The sequence below is a fragment of the Podarcis cretensis genome, assembly GCF_951804945.1.
Source record: "Podarcis cretensis genome assembly, chromosome: 7".
Lineage (NCBI taxonomy): Eukaryota > Metazoa > Chordata > Lepidosauria > Squamata > Lacertidae > Podarcis > Podarcis cretensis.
In genome coordinates this window covers 72,014,602-72,031,950 of record NC_137176.1, presented here as the reverse complement: position 1 = coordinate 72,031,950, position 17,349 = coordinate 72,014,602, and the positions used below count along the sequence as shown (strand labels likewise).

At 37.5% G+C, this 17,349-nt stretch overlaps 1 protein-coding gene and 1 long non-coding RNA gene across 10 annotated transcripts in view; one reads left to right on the top strand and one right to left on the bottom strand.

Moving 5' to 3' along the window:
* The window catches only part of ZFPM2 (zinc finger protein, FOG family member 2), a 456,199-nt gene that overhangs the window by 315,301 nt on the left and 123,549 nt on the right, over nt 1-17,349 (bottom strand). For 2 of the 9 annotated variants that reach the window (XM_079984177.1, XM_079984183.1), the window contains exons 1-2: nt 11,154-11,276; nt 7,428-7,477 (exon numbers count right to left, since the gene is read on the bottom strand). The exons of 5 other annotated variants lie outside the window; for them this stretch is intronic. The gene's annotated coding sequence lies outside the window, so the exon portion shown is untranslated. Of the gene's footprint in view, nt 1-7,427; nt 7,478-11,153; nt 11,277-17,349 lie in introns of those variants that run through there. 2 more of the 9 variants (XM_079984182.1, XM_079984175.1) reach the window with 2 other exon arrangements.
* LOC307220587 lies at nt 11,308-12,147 on the top strand. The gene is made up of 2 exons (XR_013840957.1): nt 11,308-11,433; nt 11,826-12,147. It is a non-coding gene; the product is annotated as an uncharacterized lncRNA (long non-coding RNA).

Genomic DNA, 17,349 nt, shown 5'->3' with positions numbered 1-17,349 from the left:
TGCCAAAAAATGCAGGGTATGTGTCATAAATGCATTTTGAAATGAGAATGATGGGAAATGTGAGAAGAGTATTTTCTCTCACTAATTTCCTTCCTCTGAATCTCTGTGTTTCCTTTCTGTCAAGCAGAGTCAAATCCAATATATACCATAAAGCTTCTAATATGCAGTTTGTCTATAAGTTTTAACAAGCCACACTTTTCTAAATAGCCACATTAAAAATTGAAAATGCTATATCATGTTAGGAGAAATTAAATGCAACACTATCCCATCTTTTGCCATAGGTACTGTATTAACTCTGTTGACATCAATGTAGTCACCTCATCTTTAACACCAGCATAAAGTATCAGGAGAATGAAGCCCAATGTATCAGTCGTTCAGTAATTAATTACACAGAGCTGTAATTACTGTTTGCCAATGGAGCCATACAGTGGTAGCCTCCCCACGATAAAAACAAACCTTCCTAGGTTTTTCTAACCACTGGGTTCTCTCTGTTGGACTTTCAGCTTCATCTCCCCCAGTCAGTCTCTGACCTCCTCGCTTGGTGTCTCTGCCAAATTCTTGGCACTGAAAGTGAGGGGGAAGAGGCCATACCATAAGCGTGTTGATAATGAGGAGATAGAAATAGCAAACCAGCTGGATTGCCCTAATAAAGTATGTCTGGGATTCAGAGACACAACAACTCACTGCTCATGGAACAGTACTGTGCTTTTAACCCTCTGAATTCTAGTCTGAGTCTTTTCCATGATCCCTAGTTCCACATATCTGGAGAATATGTGCTGCAGGTATGCTGTTGCATTCATCTATCTATCTATCTATCTATCTATCTATATCATCTGGTATTTATTAGCTGCACTTTCTGGTAGGTGATACCCATAGCAGGTTTTTTTAAAGAAAGAAAACAGCAAAACAGATCTTCATAAAACAAGTTAGCCACAGGATTGCTGAGTTAGTCTGTCTTGTGACACCTTAAAATACTTAACTAATTTATTATGATGTGAGCTTTTCTTGAATAGCCCACTTCATTCTAGTCTCCACTTCACACTAGTCTACAGAAGCTTATGCCATAATAAATGTATTAGTCTTTAAGGTGCCACAAGGCTGTTCTTTATAAAACAGTAGCAGCACAATTCTATACTACTGAATACAATGTTGCTTACACATTCCTATAAATGGGCATAGGAATATTGTTAGTTTAGGATGCCTGCCAAACAGTTGTATTTTCTTGTTTTAACTATATTACTTGAATATGCTATTGTGTACAGAGTTCTAGTTTGGAGTATTGGGTAGAATTGATTTAAGTTGTTTTTCCTCTTTGTCCTTCTTCCAATTTTCTCCTTTCACTTTTTTTGTTAATTTTGAAATAAATTAAATGTCAAAAATGCAAAAGGTGTTTTCCGCCTCCTCTCATTCTGCTAGAACTTGACTTCATGAAGCTCAAACAATTAGGCCTTTGTTTATTAAGAATTAAATAAATAAATTCAAACAGACATTGAAAGGCCATCTAAGGTAAACCAAAATGATTTCAAAGCCACCTTAACAACGTACACCATTGATTCTTGGAGCCTAATAGTCAGTTATCACTATGATAGATCATACACATTCCCACACTTACACGAAAGTGAAAGACTGGTTATGTCCAACACTGAGTGGTCAGTGTGACTGGACTGGCCTATAAGCATAGATAGAACTTTAAATTACCTGTCTATATTGCCCTTCCTGATACTACCTGTTGACTTCCATCACATCACAGGATGACAATGACAGACAGGAATACAACAAATATCCATGGGTTCTACCTTCTGAAGAAAAATAGCACATTTGCAGTTACAGATAAATTTGCAAATAAAGGGTTTCCGTCCATAAATTTGCACAGAACAAGCAACAACCTGACACCATATACAATAGTGATGTGGCCAGCACTTAGAACACATAATGGTGAAGACCTACACTAGGATACAAAGTAACCATTTTGACACATGTACACCTGCAATATATATATATGTCTTGTTCATAAATGATCTGAACATGCACTCCTAAGTTCTTTCCAACAAACATATTAAAACTGCTGATCACTGAAGTTCATTACATTTACATAGACCAAACCCCGGGTGCCTCATCAATGAGTCAAAACAGCATGGACTTCAGAACCTACTTGCTGAAGTACTGTCAAAACAAAGTACAGTACAAAACAAAGTACTGTAGTTTAAAATTAAGGTGTTAAAAATATTTTGCTAGTGATGGCATTTACATAAATATTTTTACTTTATGTCATAGCAGTGGGGAAAAATTAAATGTAATAACTTCAAAACTGGTAGTAAACATCACTTACATTTTTCAGCATTAATTTTTGGTCCCTCCCAAAACAGAAATAACATACAGCACAGGAGAGTTTTAAGCCTCTTTAAAAGCTTTCAAATCATTATTCCAAAGGTAGGCAACCTTTTTAAAACCAATGGCCAGAAAGCCACATCTAATGAGCATATTTCACTTGGTTGTGATTGACATAATGTACATGTTGCCTCTATGGGCATAGTTAATGTTATTGAGCTTAGGGCCTTTCCAGACAGCAACATAATGAATCTTTTACTCAAAAGTATACTAACACTAGCCCTGATCCACTCACAATGGCATAACATCCCATTCTTATGTAACGCATAAAGGGTGGAGGGGAGAGCGCCTTGCAGTGTAAAGTAAGGGATAGGTTTTTCAACACTTTTTCTATTTAAAAAGGGTAAAACGGCAGTCCTGAACTGGCAGTGAGAAGAGCCTGGCCTCTAAAGAAATTAAATGACTTAGCATGTATTCCCACTTGAGTGGTATGGTGGAAGGGCATTCATCTCCTATTAAAATTCACAAGCTGGCAAGGGCATTAAAGGAACAGTGGTGTTGCTGAAAGCAAAGCCATTGCACACACTATCCATGGCTTATTGCGAGAATCACGGTCCCACTTTCTACACATAACACATCTATGGTAATGAACAGATTGCTGCATCCCAGCAACAAAATATTGCAGATTTAATGTTCGGGAGGGGGGGTGGAATCGGCAACATATGCAGCACTTGGAGGGAAATGCTTTTATTCCTGTAATCACAGTTTTGTTGTTTGGAAAGGCTCCTATGCTATAGTGATTTCATTATAAAACTCCCTGTTATGCGTAATATCCCATGGAAAAAAGTATGAAGTGATTATTTCTACTTACTTGGATATGGCAGATTTCTTGTTTAAACCTCGGTAGGCCCCAATGACATATAAAAGAATGGGTTGGATTTCTAAAACAAAAGGGATACACAGTTGGGAAGTGCCCAGTCTGTCTGCTGCTAGGGTAGACCTACTGCTGAAGCCGCTTCTACAATTATCACAATCAGTCACCACTGTTACTGCCCTCCATCCCCACAGCAATAACACCAAAGGGGTATTCAAGGCAGCAAGGAGTCCCCTGGCAATGGCCCAGGCATGCCACCTCCTGATACTGGGTTTGCAAATTAGTGCAGTATGGGCGGAAATGTGGGCTATGTATTCCCGTCATTAGCTGTGAGTACTGAAAGTAGCAAGGACCACTAGAGTTCTTCCCAAGGGTCCATACATATGATCAAATATCACTGACGGTAAGATAATATCATCAGTGTCATAGTCAGAGGCAGCAGCAGACACTGTGGTACAGCTAAGCCGCTCACCTGACCTCCATCTGGCTGAAACAGAAGGAGTGGCATGAGGCAAATGCTCCATCCAGCAAGAGTACTGGGTTGACTCTGACTCTGCCAGAACATATGCAACATACCAACTTCGCCACCCAACACCCTTTTTGTCCTGGTATGCTGCAGTGACCCAGCCAGTCAGTGGTCAGGTGAGCAGCTCGGCCACACCATTGATGGTCAGAAGTATGTAACCAAACTGATGAATTCAATTAACACCAAAAAAAAGCTTTTAGTTTCATATGTTGTGTTAAGGGCTTTCCATGTTCATTCAAGCTCCAAAATTGCATGAACGCTGCTGCCATAAATAAAGCACTTTAAAGCATATTTCCTTCTAGTCAATTAAGCGAAAGAATGGGCAAGACAGACATTAAATTTATCCTAGAGACAGCAGAATGTCGCACACAGAGGTAGCACCATATTGTACACTCCATATTCAGAGCATCATGGTGGCAATCATTATCCGTGCCAGTTCTATAATTACCTTTGAACATGTGCAGAGTACAATTGCTAAATGAATCATCGAAAGGTAGGTTTTCAGATCAGAAAGTATATCTTCCTCACAAGTTTCTCATCCCGAAAATGCTTACATTTGTTTACATACAGTTAAAATGAAACTCAATAGTAACCTAAAGCTTGAATCATTCCAATAAAACAAACTCAAAAAGTATTAAACTCTTTTTTTCTCTCTCTCAGCTTTTCTGCTCATTCTGCACTATGAGGAAATAGCAGCACACAGTACAGGTTTTTTTGTTTCAGGAATACAAAATGAACAAAAACCATATGAAGGAGATATACAGAAGGAGTGATGAGGAAGGCTTCACCTTTATCCTGCACTGAGCAAGGTGGTTGGACTAGTTGACCTTCAAGATTCCTTCTAACATTTAACATTCTATGCAGATGGTATTGGCTGCCAGTTAGGTACTTGTAACATGAAATGGTAGCTTGCGTTGCATGATAGCTCCAGTGGCACAGATACCATGTGTATATTCCAGTGAACAGATAACATTTGCCCAGATTTTTTATATTTTCCCTTCCCCACCTATTTAATTCATTCAAAATAAACAATTTATTATTCTTTCTACCCCAAATTCAGCATGGACCATGCTCTAACTTACTTCTCCTATACTACAGTGGTACCTCAGGTTACCGTATTTTTTGCACGATAACACTCACTTTTTTCCTCCTAGAAAGTAAGGGGAAATGTCTGTGCGTGTTATGGAGCGAATGCCTATGGATGGCGGGGGGATCTGCTGCAGTCGTGAGCAGAGGATCCATGGTTCCCCTTCCTTCCCTCCTCCGTGGCTTGCTTTGAAACAGCAAAGCGGGAGAAGAGCCGCTGAGTGGGGAGGAGAGAGGGACAGAGAGCCTGCTTCTTTAAAGGAGCAAAGCAGGAGAGGAGAGGAGCCTTCTCCTCTTATACCCCTCTTCTGCATTAACAGCATCCTTCTCCACCCACCCCACACGTGTTCCTTGTCCCTTGAGTGCTTTTCCTTCCCTCCCCACTTAAAACATGGTTACAAAGCACGGATCCAAATGGATCCTCAGGATTTTTGCACTGGGTCACCCCAAATTCACCATCAGATCACATAGCATGTCCATGGCTACAGCTTGCACCAAAAAAATCACGCACCCACTGTTGCCTGGGGCCGCAGTGGTGCAAAAACGTGGTTACAAATCATGGATCCACATGGATCCTCAGGATTTTTGCATTGGGCTACCCCAAACTCACCGTCAGATCACATGTCTGTGGCCAAAGCATGAACCACAAAAATCATACATCCGCTGTTTCATTTAGAATATTTTTTTTCTTGTTTTCCTCCTCTAAAAACTATGTGCGTGTTATGGTCGGGTGCGTGTTATAGAGCGAAAAATACGGTAAGTACTTAATTCGTTCCGGAGGTCTGTACTTAACCTGAAACTGTTCTTAACCTGAAGCACCACTTTAGCTAATGGGGCCTCCCCCGTTGTCACCGCGCCGCTGGAGCACGATTTCTGTTCTCATCCTGAAGCAAAGTTCTTAACCTGAAGCACTATTTCTGTGTTAGCGGAGTCTATAACCTGAAGCGTATGTAACCTGAAGCATATGTAACCCAAGGTACCACTGTACTAAGTTTCAAATCACTGAACCTTTTTCTAACTAGAAGTCCTAGAATCTACTACACTTCCCTAATTGCTTGTTATAACGGTGAGATGCAATTTGACTTACCCTTATTTACATAGGACTACAATTGCTGCCCTATAATTCATATAGTGTATACCTGCCCATTAACACATACATATACATTTTCATGTATTTTATCTCCTTCCAACCCCTGCCCACTCCCCATCCTTTTCTGTCCCTCATACATTTTGCCATTTTCCAGTTGACCTTCTCTGCCTGTCGTTCATTCTCACTTCACCCAACATTTAATTCCCTCACTCAGCCCTCTTTCACAACAGATTTGTACTAAGCATGTGTGTGGAACACCCTCATGAAATCCAATAGCTAACCCTGGCCACAGAAATGCTCCGGTAACAAAAACTAGAAGTGTATACCACTGTTAGAGAAAATCACAGAAATGCACTTTGACGTTCCCAAAACAAACCATTTGTAAAAAAGCACAGTACAAATGGAGAAATGTTTTTTTGAAAATCCATTCCAGCAAAGTCTATGGGGACAAAACACAGCATCTGTCAATATGCCAGAATGTTTCATCAAATATTTAATTCATTCAAAATAACTAATTTCTTGTGTTTTCTACTCCTGATCAAGCATGCAGCACCCTCAAACATACTTACCCCTTCAAGTTTCAAATGTACTGAATGATGTTCTAACTCTAAATGTAGAACCAATCCCTTCCCTCCATTTTTAAATTATTATTATTTATTAAATTTGTATATTACTCTATACATGCAGGTCTCAGGGCAATTACAACATAAAATCACAGTATAAATACACAAAATACGTAATAAAGACAAAAACAACCCAATAACCCCCCCCAAAAAAACCACATTTTAAAAGGGCATTGGATGCCAATCAGCCAAAGGCTTGGTTAAAAAGGAATGTTTTTGCCTGGCACCTAAAGGTGTATAGCAAAGGGAGCCACTGCAGAATGGGGAGCCACTGCAGAAAAGGCCCTTTCTCATGTTGTCACCCTCCAGACATCTTGTGGAAGAGGCACACAAAGAAGGGTCTCAGAAGATGATCTCAAGGTCTGAGTAGATTCATTTGGAAGGAGGCGGTCCTTGAGGTATTGTGATCTTGAGCCATTTAAGGTTTCATAGGTCAAAACAAGCACTTTGAATTGGGTCTCAAAACTAATTGGCAGCCAGTGCATTCAGGCCAGCATCATTGTGATATGCTCATACCAACTTGCCCTGGTGAGCAACCTGGTTGTTGAATTCTGCACTAGCTGAAGTCTTCAGAGGCAGCCCTACATATAATGCATTGCAGTAATCTAACCTTGAGGTTACTAGAGCATAGACAACAGTAGTTAGGCTATCCCTGTCTAGAAAAAGGTGCAGCTGGACCACCAACAGAAGCTGATAGAAGGTACTCAACGTCACTGAGGCCACCTGGGCCTTAAGTGACAGCAAAGGATCCAGGAGTATCCTCAAGCCACATTCCCGCTCCTTCAGAGGAAGTGTAACCCCATCAAGAGCAGACAATTTCTCAGTCATCTGGTCTTGGGAACCACCCACTGACAGTGCCTCAGTCTTATCTGGTATGAGCTTCAGTTTGTTGGCTCTCACCCAGTCCATTATCGAGGCAAGACACCAGTACAGCACTTCCACTGCCTCACCTGCAGATGTAAATGAGAATTAGAGCTGAGTGTCATCGGCATATTGCTGACAATGTACTTCAAACCTCTGCATAACTCCACTCCGGATAACCCCCCATTTTTCTTTATAATTAGTGAATTGCAATTCTGCCAATTAACCCAACAATTACAGTAACATAGCATCCAAGATGGCAAAGAAGTAACAGCCAGTGTATTGGTTCAAACAGGAATTAATGCCACCAGAGTTATAGAACACCTGTACTATAATGTGTACAGGTGTGTAGAAAACACTACTGTATTACTAACAGACATGCAACTCTCTGTATTCTATCCCACTTTTGCAATAACACTGGTGGTGCATGATTGTTGTCTTGTATTCTTGTTACTTCTTGAGCTCTTCTAAAACCCAATATTTGCATTTACTCCAGATCAGGGGTGGGGAACTGCATCCAGCTGGCAGGCAAGAACTTTATCTCCTCCATCAGCCAAGTCCGACATGTGGGCCTTACCATGCTCTAGTCAATCACCTGATGTTATACTGATGTGACCTAGCTTGTGCATTCAGAATAGCACAGGCTACAAAAAGAAATATTTTATTCCTTCCTTCCTTCATTTTCTATTTTGCCCTTCCTTCCAAAGGAAGAAGCAAGCAAGAATGCAGAGCCTTGTCATACACATGGCAATTAACAACAGTAGCAATATATCGGGACCATAGTCGGAAAACAAGGTCACATACCCCTTTTCTTGCTCTTGATCAAGGTGATCCATCAGTGTGACCAAGGCCATCTTGGTCCTAAAGCCAGATCTGAACCCAGACGGAAATGTCTCTAGATAATCCATGTAATCCAATAATGCCTCTAGCTGCCTTGCCACAACCCTCTCCACAGCTTGCCCCAGGATTAATGATAGTGTATATTATAAGGCAATTACATTAAAAATAAAATATTGGAAGTAATTCAAGGCTATAGTATTCTTAATAAGATGATAATAAGGGCAATGCATTTGGTGATGGGCCAGTTTTATTAAAAAAAAAAAACCCAACAGAAAAATCTGGATAGAAGTCTGGATTTAAAAACTGACGGCATTCTTAAAATCATTCAGAATGTAAAACATCTGATATGAAAGATGAACTGTTTCTGGTGCAGGAAGCAGCTCAGAATTCAGAACTTAGGATAACAGCATAGGATAGATAAGCTTCTTTCTGCAACATGGTGCCTATATTAGCATGACATTGAAATCTAAGACACAGAGCATATTTCCAAGACAAAACTCCATACTGCTAGTAGGAGGTTAATAAAACAGGCAACACAAATGTTGAAACTACAGAGCTACCTCTGTAGAAAGCAGCATCCATCTACTTATGATTTTAAAATGAAGATCCTAATCTTTGGTGAATGACTTCTACAGATCTTTTAGCAAAAAAATAAAAAAGTAAATAAAGTTATTTCCTATAGGCAGGCTATTTTACTGCACACTGAAAGGATGTTTTCTTAGAATTTAAACTGTATTGAAAGTGTGAAAGTACTGTACTACAGTGTGGATAAAGTAGATGTCTAGATTTCTTTCTGGGCTTTAACTTATTCACTTCAGTATATCAACTGGGGCCACATACAGAGTTCTCAAAGGTTCATATACACCACTTAAAATTGATTTTTACCAATGTCTTGAAAAATGGTCCCAGCAATTAAGCACCATCATCCTCTCTCGCTTGTATCTGAACCTAGGTACTCAAGGTACTCTAAAAAGGAAACTGCAGCACTTCCTACTATATGTCTAAAATGGTTGTTTAAAATGCTAACCTTTTTATTATCATATTTTCTCCAATTCCCTTTTGTGTTTCTTGCATAAATAAATCAGAAAGGCAACTGTGATTTCAGTGAATGGCTACATAATTTTAGTTTCTATAGGTTAGGATCTCAACCAAATAATTAGAAATGGGGGTTTCAATATTAAAATAATGGTTAAAATGGGGAATAAAATACATTTATGTTATCTGTAAGATAAAGTTTTGTTGAAAAAGGAATTTCTGTCCACCACAGACTAGACAGAAGTCTTCAAATGCTAAAAATATTTATCCTGAAAGTTATTTTCAAAGTTATTTTCAAGATACTGTTAAAAAGCTTCCTCACAAAAAGCAAGGTGTAACGGTTAGATCATCAAACTACAGAGACTGAAAAGCGTTTTGACATATTAAGCTTTTAAAAACAAATGTATTCGGTCAGTTAATGGCCAAATAGCATCTGAAAAATAAAGTCCTAGGTAAAACATTTTAAAATTATTTTTTACACCAAATATTTGTGACCAACTGGTACACAAACAAGCTAAATGAACTGAAAGACTGAAATCCTAAAGATACTTATGAGGAATTCAGTCTCACTGAACTCAGTGAAGAATAATACTGAATAAACATATTTAAGAACTATTTGTAAGTAACCGATCCATTTTTTTAATCTAAATGTTAATACTTTTACAATAATGCCATTTACTTTAGTAGAGTTACACTATTATGAAACAGCATAGATATTCAATGCAATATTTCCCTCTCTATTTTTGTTCCTATAACTTCTAAAAACAATCTGCCAATAGCTGACCACTACTGGATAAACAGAATTTCCTAGCTAGAAAAAGAATGTTTTACATATCTGCCATACTGTGAATGTGTGTGCTAAATATGCTTTTCAAACTTGAGCTTCAGTGTTCTTTTTTCCTTACCAGTAACATTTTCTGTTACTGCTAATCACTCCAGCCAGAACATCCCCAACAAATACTCCCACTTAAATGAGATTTTCTACACTGCAGGGCTAATCATAAAATTACACAGTCTAGTTCATCTAAGTAGCTGATTGTTACTTTCCATTTATAAATATAGCTGATCCTGATAATTTTGGCTACATTACTTTTTCTTTTCTTTCTTTGATTCATCACTCCTGATTTTCTTCTGGGTATAATTAGATGGTTCTCAATTACCTAATAAGAGGTGTGGCACTCTAGAACAGACTGAGTTATCAAGTTATTTTTCTTACTTACATTTTAAAAAATCCGCCAAAAGAAAGACTTGTGAGAGGAAGAGAGAGGTGTGAAAATCTATTAAATGAGTTGAATAAGATGAGGAGCTAGTATATAACCAAAAGTGAAGCTACCTACAAAAATGATGTTAGTGTATTTTACTTCATCTTACAACATGGAATATAGTTTATCAAATAAAAGCACATACCTTTGTCAAATATCATTTACTTTGCAAACATGTAACAGTTGCTTGTGGCCAAAAACTTTTAGTGCAGAAGTAATAACCAAATTTTACAAAGACAGACATTGAAACCTAAATGCTAAATAGATTATTCATACTGTCGACAAAGTATCTGACACAATAAATACAATCTCGTATTGAAGGGTGGGGGCTTTCCTAAAATCTGCTGTGTCATATTCTTACACACCTGAATTTCATCTTTCTGATTATGGAAGTGCACATCATTAGATAGGAACCACATGGATAACAGTAATTGTAAGAATTTGCTTAAAACGAGCTTTTAAAAATAAATTTATTCTGTAGTTTAGACATTAAGAAAGCATTGTTTTCTGAGGTGCAACAAATCACTGAGAAGAACATACACTGCTGCCATCCAAATTAATCTACAGGCTGCTTCAGACTGCATTCAATATTATCAGCAATACAGCACCTTGAAAAAAATCATCTTACCGATATTAAGCCAACAGCATTAGCTAAAACTCAACTGTCCTTTGGAGATTTGACCCTTGAAACTCAGAGTAAAGAGATACATCATAATGGATTTCCACTGAGTATAAAACTGTCCAAAATCTAAATTCAAATCCCAGCTGTCTACATTCCAGTTCTATGACAGTTGCAGCAATTTTTTTGTAACTGTCCTGAAAATCTTTTGGGCTGAGCAGCATTATGTTCTAGTTCTTCAATTTGTTGTCCTTGAATATAAATATGTCCCAGTGAGATTTATTTTCTAGTAAGTGAGTTAAGGATTGCAGCCTTAACGTTGGTATAAAAGCTGTACCTTCATAATAATAGCCAATTGTTAAGTATATTAGGTGTGTGTGTTTGGAATTTGTAAAATATAACCGTTAAACACTATTATTTTTTTAATGCTCGGGCCAATTACGTGTGAACCTGTCAAAAGCTAAGGGTCACTCTATAATATTCTTGCAGAATATCTGGTTTGAATTTAACTTCATTATGCAAGTACAGATGCTATGATTACAATTAGGGCTGCAATACGCAATTACCTGGAAGCAAGTCCCATTGAATTCAATGAAACTTAATTCTGAGTAGACATGCATAGTACTGTACAGTATTGTAAATTTCTCTGAACTTTTCATTTTGGTTGTTTTATTTTAACAGACCTTGAAAAGTTAAGGCACAAGATAAAGAAAAATGTAATCCAATGCCCCACCTTGTGGGAACCCAGTATTCCCTGACACTACACAGAAAACGACCTTTACGTCCTTCAGACTTCCCTAACAGACCCCATCATCTATCGCAAAAGCCAAATCATCTGATCCTAAACTAACTGTCAACTGCTTGCGATGGTAGGGAAGCCAGACATCAATCAATCAGTTTTTATCAGAGGTGCTCTTCGTTTTTGCTGTTGTGCTCATCTTATCATCTGACCCAGTTGTAGGCCTGACTTCAGAAGCTTAAAAGAACTTGATGGCAAAATATGCATTTGTTTGTCCAAGATGTCCATTCTTCTAACAGTGCACATGCATTTTTAGAAATCTGGTTTTAAAAATTACCTCTCTGCTATATCAAAACATTTTTAATTATATTCCCTTGCAATTGTGGATTCCTTTAGCAACCAGCTTAAAGTCTTCCTAAATTTATTATTCATTGTGCTCCATATCTCTATATGGCATATAATGAAAAGTTACCTTAAATAAAATCATAAATATATAGATTTACAAAATCAAGGTTTGTGCTACATATTCTCATTATTAATTCTGACCTTTATAATTACTGTTGCAGTGCATGAAACAGAATGCTGACATGAGCAATGATTGTGCCCAATTTTACTATAATTAAGGCAGTAAGCCTGTACTGTACACATTTACCTGGAAGTAAACCCCATGTAGCCCAGTGGGGCTTACTTCTAAATACCATGCAAATAATTGAACTCTAAGAGTCTGATGTTAAGTAAAGTAAAAGGCTGCTGCTTCAAAACCAGTTTAAGTATTTCAATTTAAAATCAACTGGGATTACTGCTTTTCTAAAGTAAAATTACGCATATTAATTTATTTCGAATTTCAAAGTATGACATTTTATACAAAATCAGAAGGCTGAAAAAGTAAAAGCTTCAAGAATACCACTATCACTAAATTTTGGATTCATATTTTTCATATTAGAACCAACAAGCATTGTGGTACAAAGCCCAGGCCCTGAAAACGTATGACCAGTTCTGGAAAACTACTGAAAATACTATTTGTAAGATGTAAGAATCTAAAGATGTTTCAGAGAAAAGATCTATTTCAGAGATGGAGGATTATAAAGTGAAAATTAAATCTGAAAAGCAAAATAAATAAAGTAAACCCAATAAAAGGTCAAATGCAGTCATATGTTTAAAAGGTAAAGGTAAAGGTACCCCTGCCCGTACGGGCCAGTGTTGACAGACTCTGGGGTTGTGCGCCCATCTCACTTAAGAGGCCAGGGGCCAGCGCTGTCCGGAGACACTTCCGGGTCACGTGGCCAGCGTGACATCGCTGCTCTGGCCAGAGCCAGAGCCAGAGCCAGAGCCACACACGGAAACGCCGTTTACCTTCCCACTGGTAAGCGGTCCCTATTTATCTACTTGCACCCGAGGGTGCTTTCGAACTGCTAGGTTGGCAGGCGCTGGGACCGAACGACGGGAGCGCACCCCGCCGCAGGGATTCGAACCGCCGACCTTTCGATCGGTAAGCCCTAGGCGCTGAGGCTTTTACCCACAGTTTAGGAGAGGATAAACAAACATATTTTGAATTGATCCATTAACTGTAAACAACAATCTTTAAATAACCTTTCCTCTTCTATAATTAACACTTATCAGATATAAGAATGATGTTTGTTAGTTCATTGGTAAGATTAAGTTTAATAAGTAAAATGAATTCCTATCCTTTTATCACATAGATACTTCATATTATACAATAGGATGCACGTACTGTACATAAACTAGACTGAGGGAGAATATTGTCACTGGAAACAGTCTGTATATAGTAGAACTGTATTCAAACAAGTTGTTTTAAGTACCCAGCTTTTTAACTTTCTGGGTGATTCAGGGTTCATTCCCAAACTGGAACACACATGCTTACTTTCACATGAAGTTATACTCAACTGGCCATATAGTCAAAGACACAAAAGGTGCATACTGAATGTATCAAATCCAATAAAGGCAAGCATCTAAGTATTACTGTTAACAAGAAACCACTAAATAGTATATTTCAAATGATATTTGTACAACAAAATTTAGTTAGGATAAAATGATATTATATGAGGAAAAACTTCAAATGTCGAATAAGAATAAAACCTTTTAACTGTTCTATCTCCTCTTCTGTATTTCCAGTACAAATACTAACTCAAAACAACCTGTGACACAACTTATTATCAGTTAATCATAGCCTCCAAAAGCTTAAAACTCAGACTTCTGGCTGAAAAACCACAATTCCTATTACTCATCAATGCAACTGTTCCACATAACATGCAGGAAGAATTTCGGATGGGAAATCCAAACCGCTTGCTGCTATACACCTGTACTATTCTGAATAACCCATAACTAATCTTATTCACAATGTAAACATAATAATCAATGTAACATTTCTTTGTGTTAAAATAAGAAACCACATTGGATGCAAGATAAAAAGTCCCAATATAGTGTCTGTGGTTACTGAGCAATGCAAATGAAGTAAAAAACAACAACTATTCAGTGATATTTTGAAACGCAGGAGTCAATTAAATACATACTTTTCATTTTCCTACCAAGCTCTAAATAACTTGGGCCTAGAATGGCTAGTGGATGCCTCTTTCCCTATATGCAATCTTAGATGCAATCGAGTTTCAATGACAAGGACAAACAGAAGGTCTCTACCAGTAACTTCTTCACTGTGATTGAATGTCCTTCTGACGGTTTGCTAAAGCTTGAGTCCAAGCTTCTTCCTAATGTAATACAAGACTCAGGTTAAGAGTTTTTATATTGTATGTATTCTTAAGTTTTTGTTTCCTAATACAGTGATTACTTTCTGAGACCCTTAAGAATGGATTGAGAGACACTCATCTGAGTAATCAGAAACATTCAAGCACACTGCAAAGTAACAGAATAAATATTAATACAATCCTAACCTTGAAGAAATATATCCTCTCCTTTCCTATTCCTCAACATACAAATGTTGTATCGGCTGCAAGACTGGAGGGTTCACCACTAGAACAGAAGACTGAAAATATTTTACTGGATGCCCCCCCCCAATCAATTTTATATATCACTTCTTGAATTTGTTCAAACATGTGTAGGTAGAACTGAACGTTGCAAACTGTATGTTTACTTCTAAACAGATTAAATTCAGTACGGGGGGAGGGGAATTAAATTGGTGACAGCCATCCACAGCTGTTACCAACTCACGATGGCAATACCTTTTCAAGGCATTAGATAAAACTAAGAAATCAATGAAAAGATGTCAATACCAAGAACTGAGTCATTTGCCACTTATAAGCACCATGCATACTTCCATCGGTGTTATATTTTATATATATCCATTAGTCCCAAAATGGGTGGTTTTGTGGATGAGAAGCTATTACAAGTAACAGCACTACTTATACCTTCTACCTGAATAATGTTTTTAACAAGGCTATTGCAGAAGGAAACACACAAGGAAGGATAAATGAGTGTGGGAATTCTACATGCAATTCTAAACAAGACTACACATATTAGGGCTGGCTGATGTTCAGAGCTTCCTAAAGATTGAGCTGTACGTCTCAACAAAGTGATGTGTTTGTATGTCAATATTTCAACAAAGTGCTGTATATATGAACACCAATGCCCTGGAGAGATTTTCAACAGAGCTATACATCAATATTTTATTAAGGTGAATAGCAACAAAGTGGAATTCATATTTCGTTTTTACAGGCTCATGAAATACTTTTATCAGTTCAGCAATCTCCAAGGGTACATCTAACTGATTAGGCTATATTATTCAGATTGCCTCTAGTTTCTGTTTGCTTGTCATTATTCCACAAGTATCAGGAAAACTGATTTGTCGTCTTCCCATTTTTTTTCTTTTTTAATGAATTCTACCTGGCAGTGCCTAACAAAACACCTTCCTACTCCACCCAACACTGTCACCTCTATACATCAGTATGCCTCAAAACCAAATGCAGACTTTCAAGATAAAATAATACTGCTCTAAAAAAACAACGAAATTGGCACACTTTCATTCTAGACATGTTTGTCAAATGCACATATTACTGTGCCTGAAATAATCCAAATGACACAATTCTCTCTCCTTCCCCCTTTGTGTCATCTCAGAAAGACAATCTGACAGTAATAGCATGACACCCTCTTGGACATACCTCTGGGCATTAATATTTAAATCTTTCCTATCCCTTGTGATTGAAATTCAGCCTCTATTCACAAACAAAAACTAAATCAATGTTCTTAGAGTTCAAACTAGATCCCTAAACAGTTTGCCACTCTCCATGCACAGATAAGATAAACTTTCTTTGACCCAAGAGATGAAGTTGCCATGACGATCAGAGAGTCTACTTTCTATATTGATATTTGCTGATGTAACAACAAATAGAACCAGATCCTAGGACTGATAATGGTGATTAATTAATACTAATATTGATCCTTACAAGCAAGAGACAAGGCTATTAACTTGAAGCCTGAAAAGTCAATTGTTACCTGTGGCAGAGATACCAGTGACTGATTTTGAAACATAATAAACAAATGTGCTAGATTTATGCTAATACCTTTAAAGAGCCCATGTCTCTGTTTCAGGTATGACATTTCCACATTCAAGTGTGTTCATTTAATTGCATCCCTTTCCTTACAACCATAAACAAAAATAAGCTTCTATACAGGGAGAAGAAGCTGTTTAAAGAATATAGACTCCAATTCATTCCTTTTCTGAATCTAATTTCAGCACCGCATCACTGAAGTTTTTTTAAAAAGACAGGGACCAAGCAGGTTAATTGTTTGTTTAAAGGCATCCTATACTGGATTAAAATGTATTGTCCATTTTCCAGAAGGCCAAATTCAGTTTCTCGTATGAAAACCTCAGCATGGAACTCATCCAAATGAGCTATCCCAATGTGTATCATCCAAATAAGAAATTAATACCAGCTTCATTTATTCATGACGGAATAGCATTGCTCAGATAGCTATATATTTAAAATAAAAAATGAATCTATGTTTACTTTCCCAAAACTAATTCAGATTATCAGACCTGTCTGAAAAAAACACATTAAAACATTCTCTTTCTCCACTAACGGGAAAAAGCAGATCCATTGTTTGGAAAACTTAATGCTTCTTATTTAAAAACAAACAACCAAAAAAACCCCAACAAACTTTCTTATGACAGAATAGCAGGTGCAATCTAGCCAAAAGTTAAGCACTTTTAACCTCATTTATTTCAACAGGACAAATGTAACCATGTGCATAACTGAATGAAATTAGACTTTCAAGTGCTTAATTTTGGCTTACCCGTGTGCAATAATATCAGTTTAAAGGAATTGATTTGAATCTATGGAATTATTTGTTCATTTTTTAAAAAAGTAAGTTTTCTTAATGGTATTCTAACTGCAATTTTTGTAAGTTCACAAAAATAATTGGTACTACAGATAAATGGCTTCCTTTTCTTCTCACTTCATTACCCTGAAACCTGTATGAATCTCTGCATGAGGT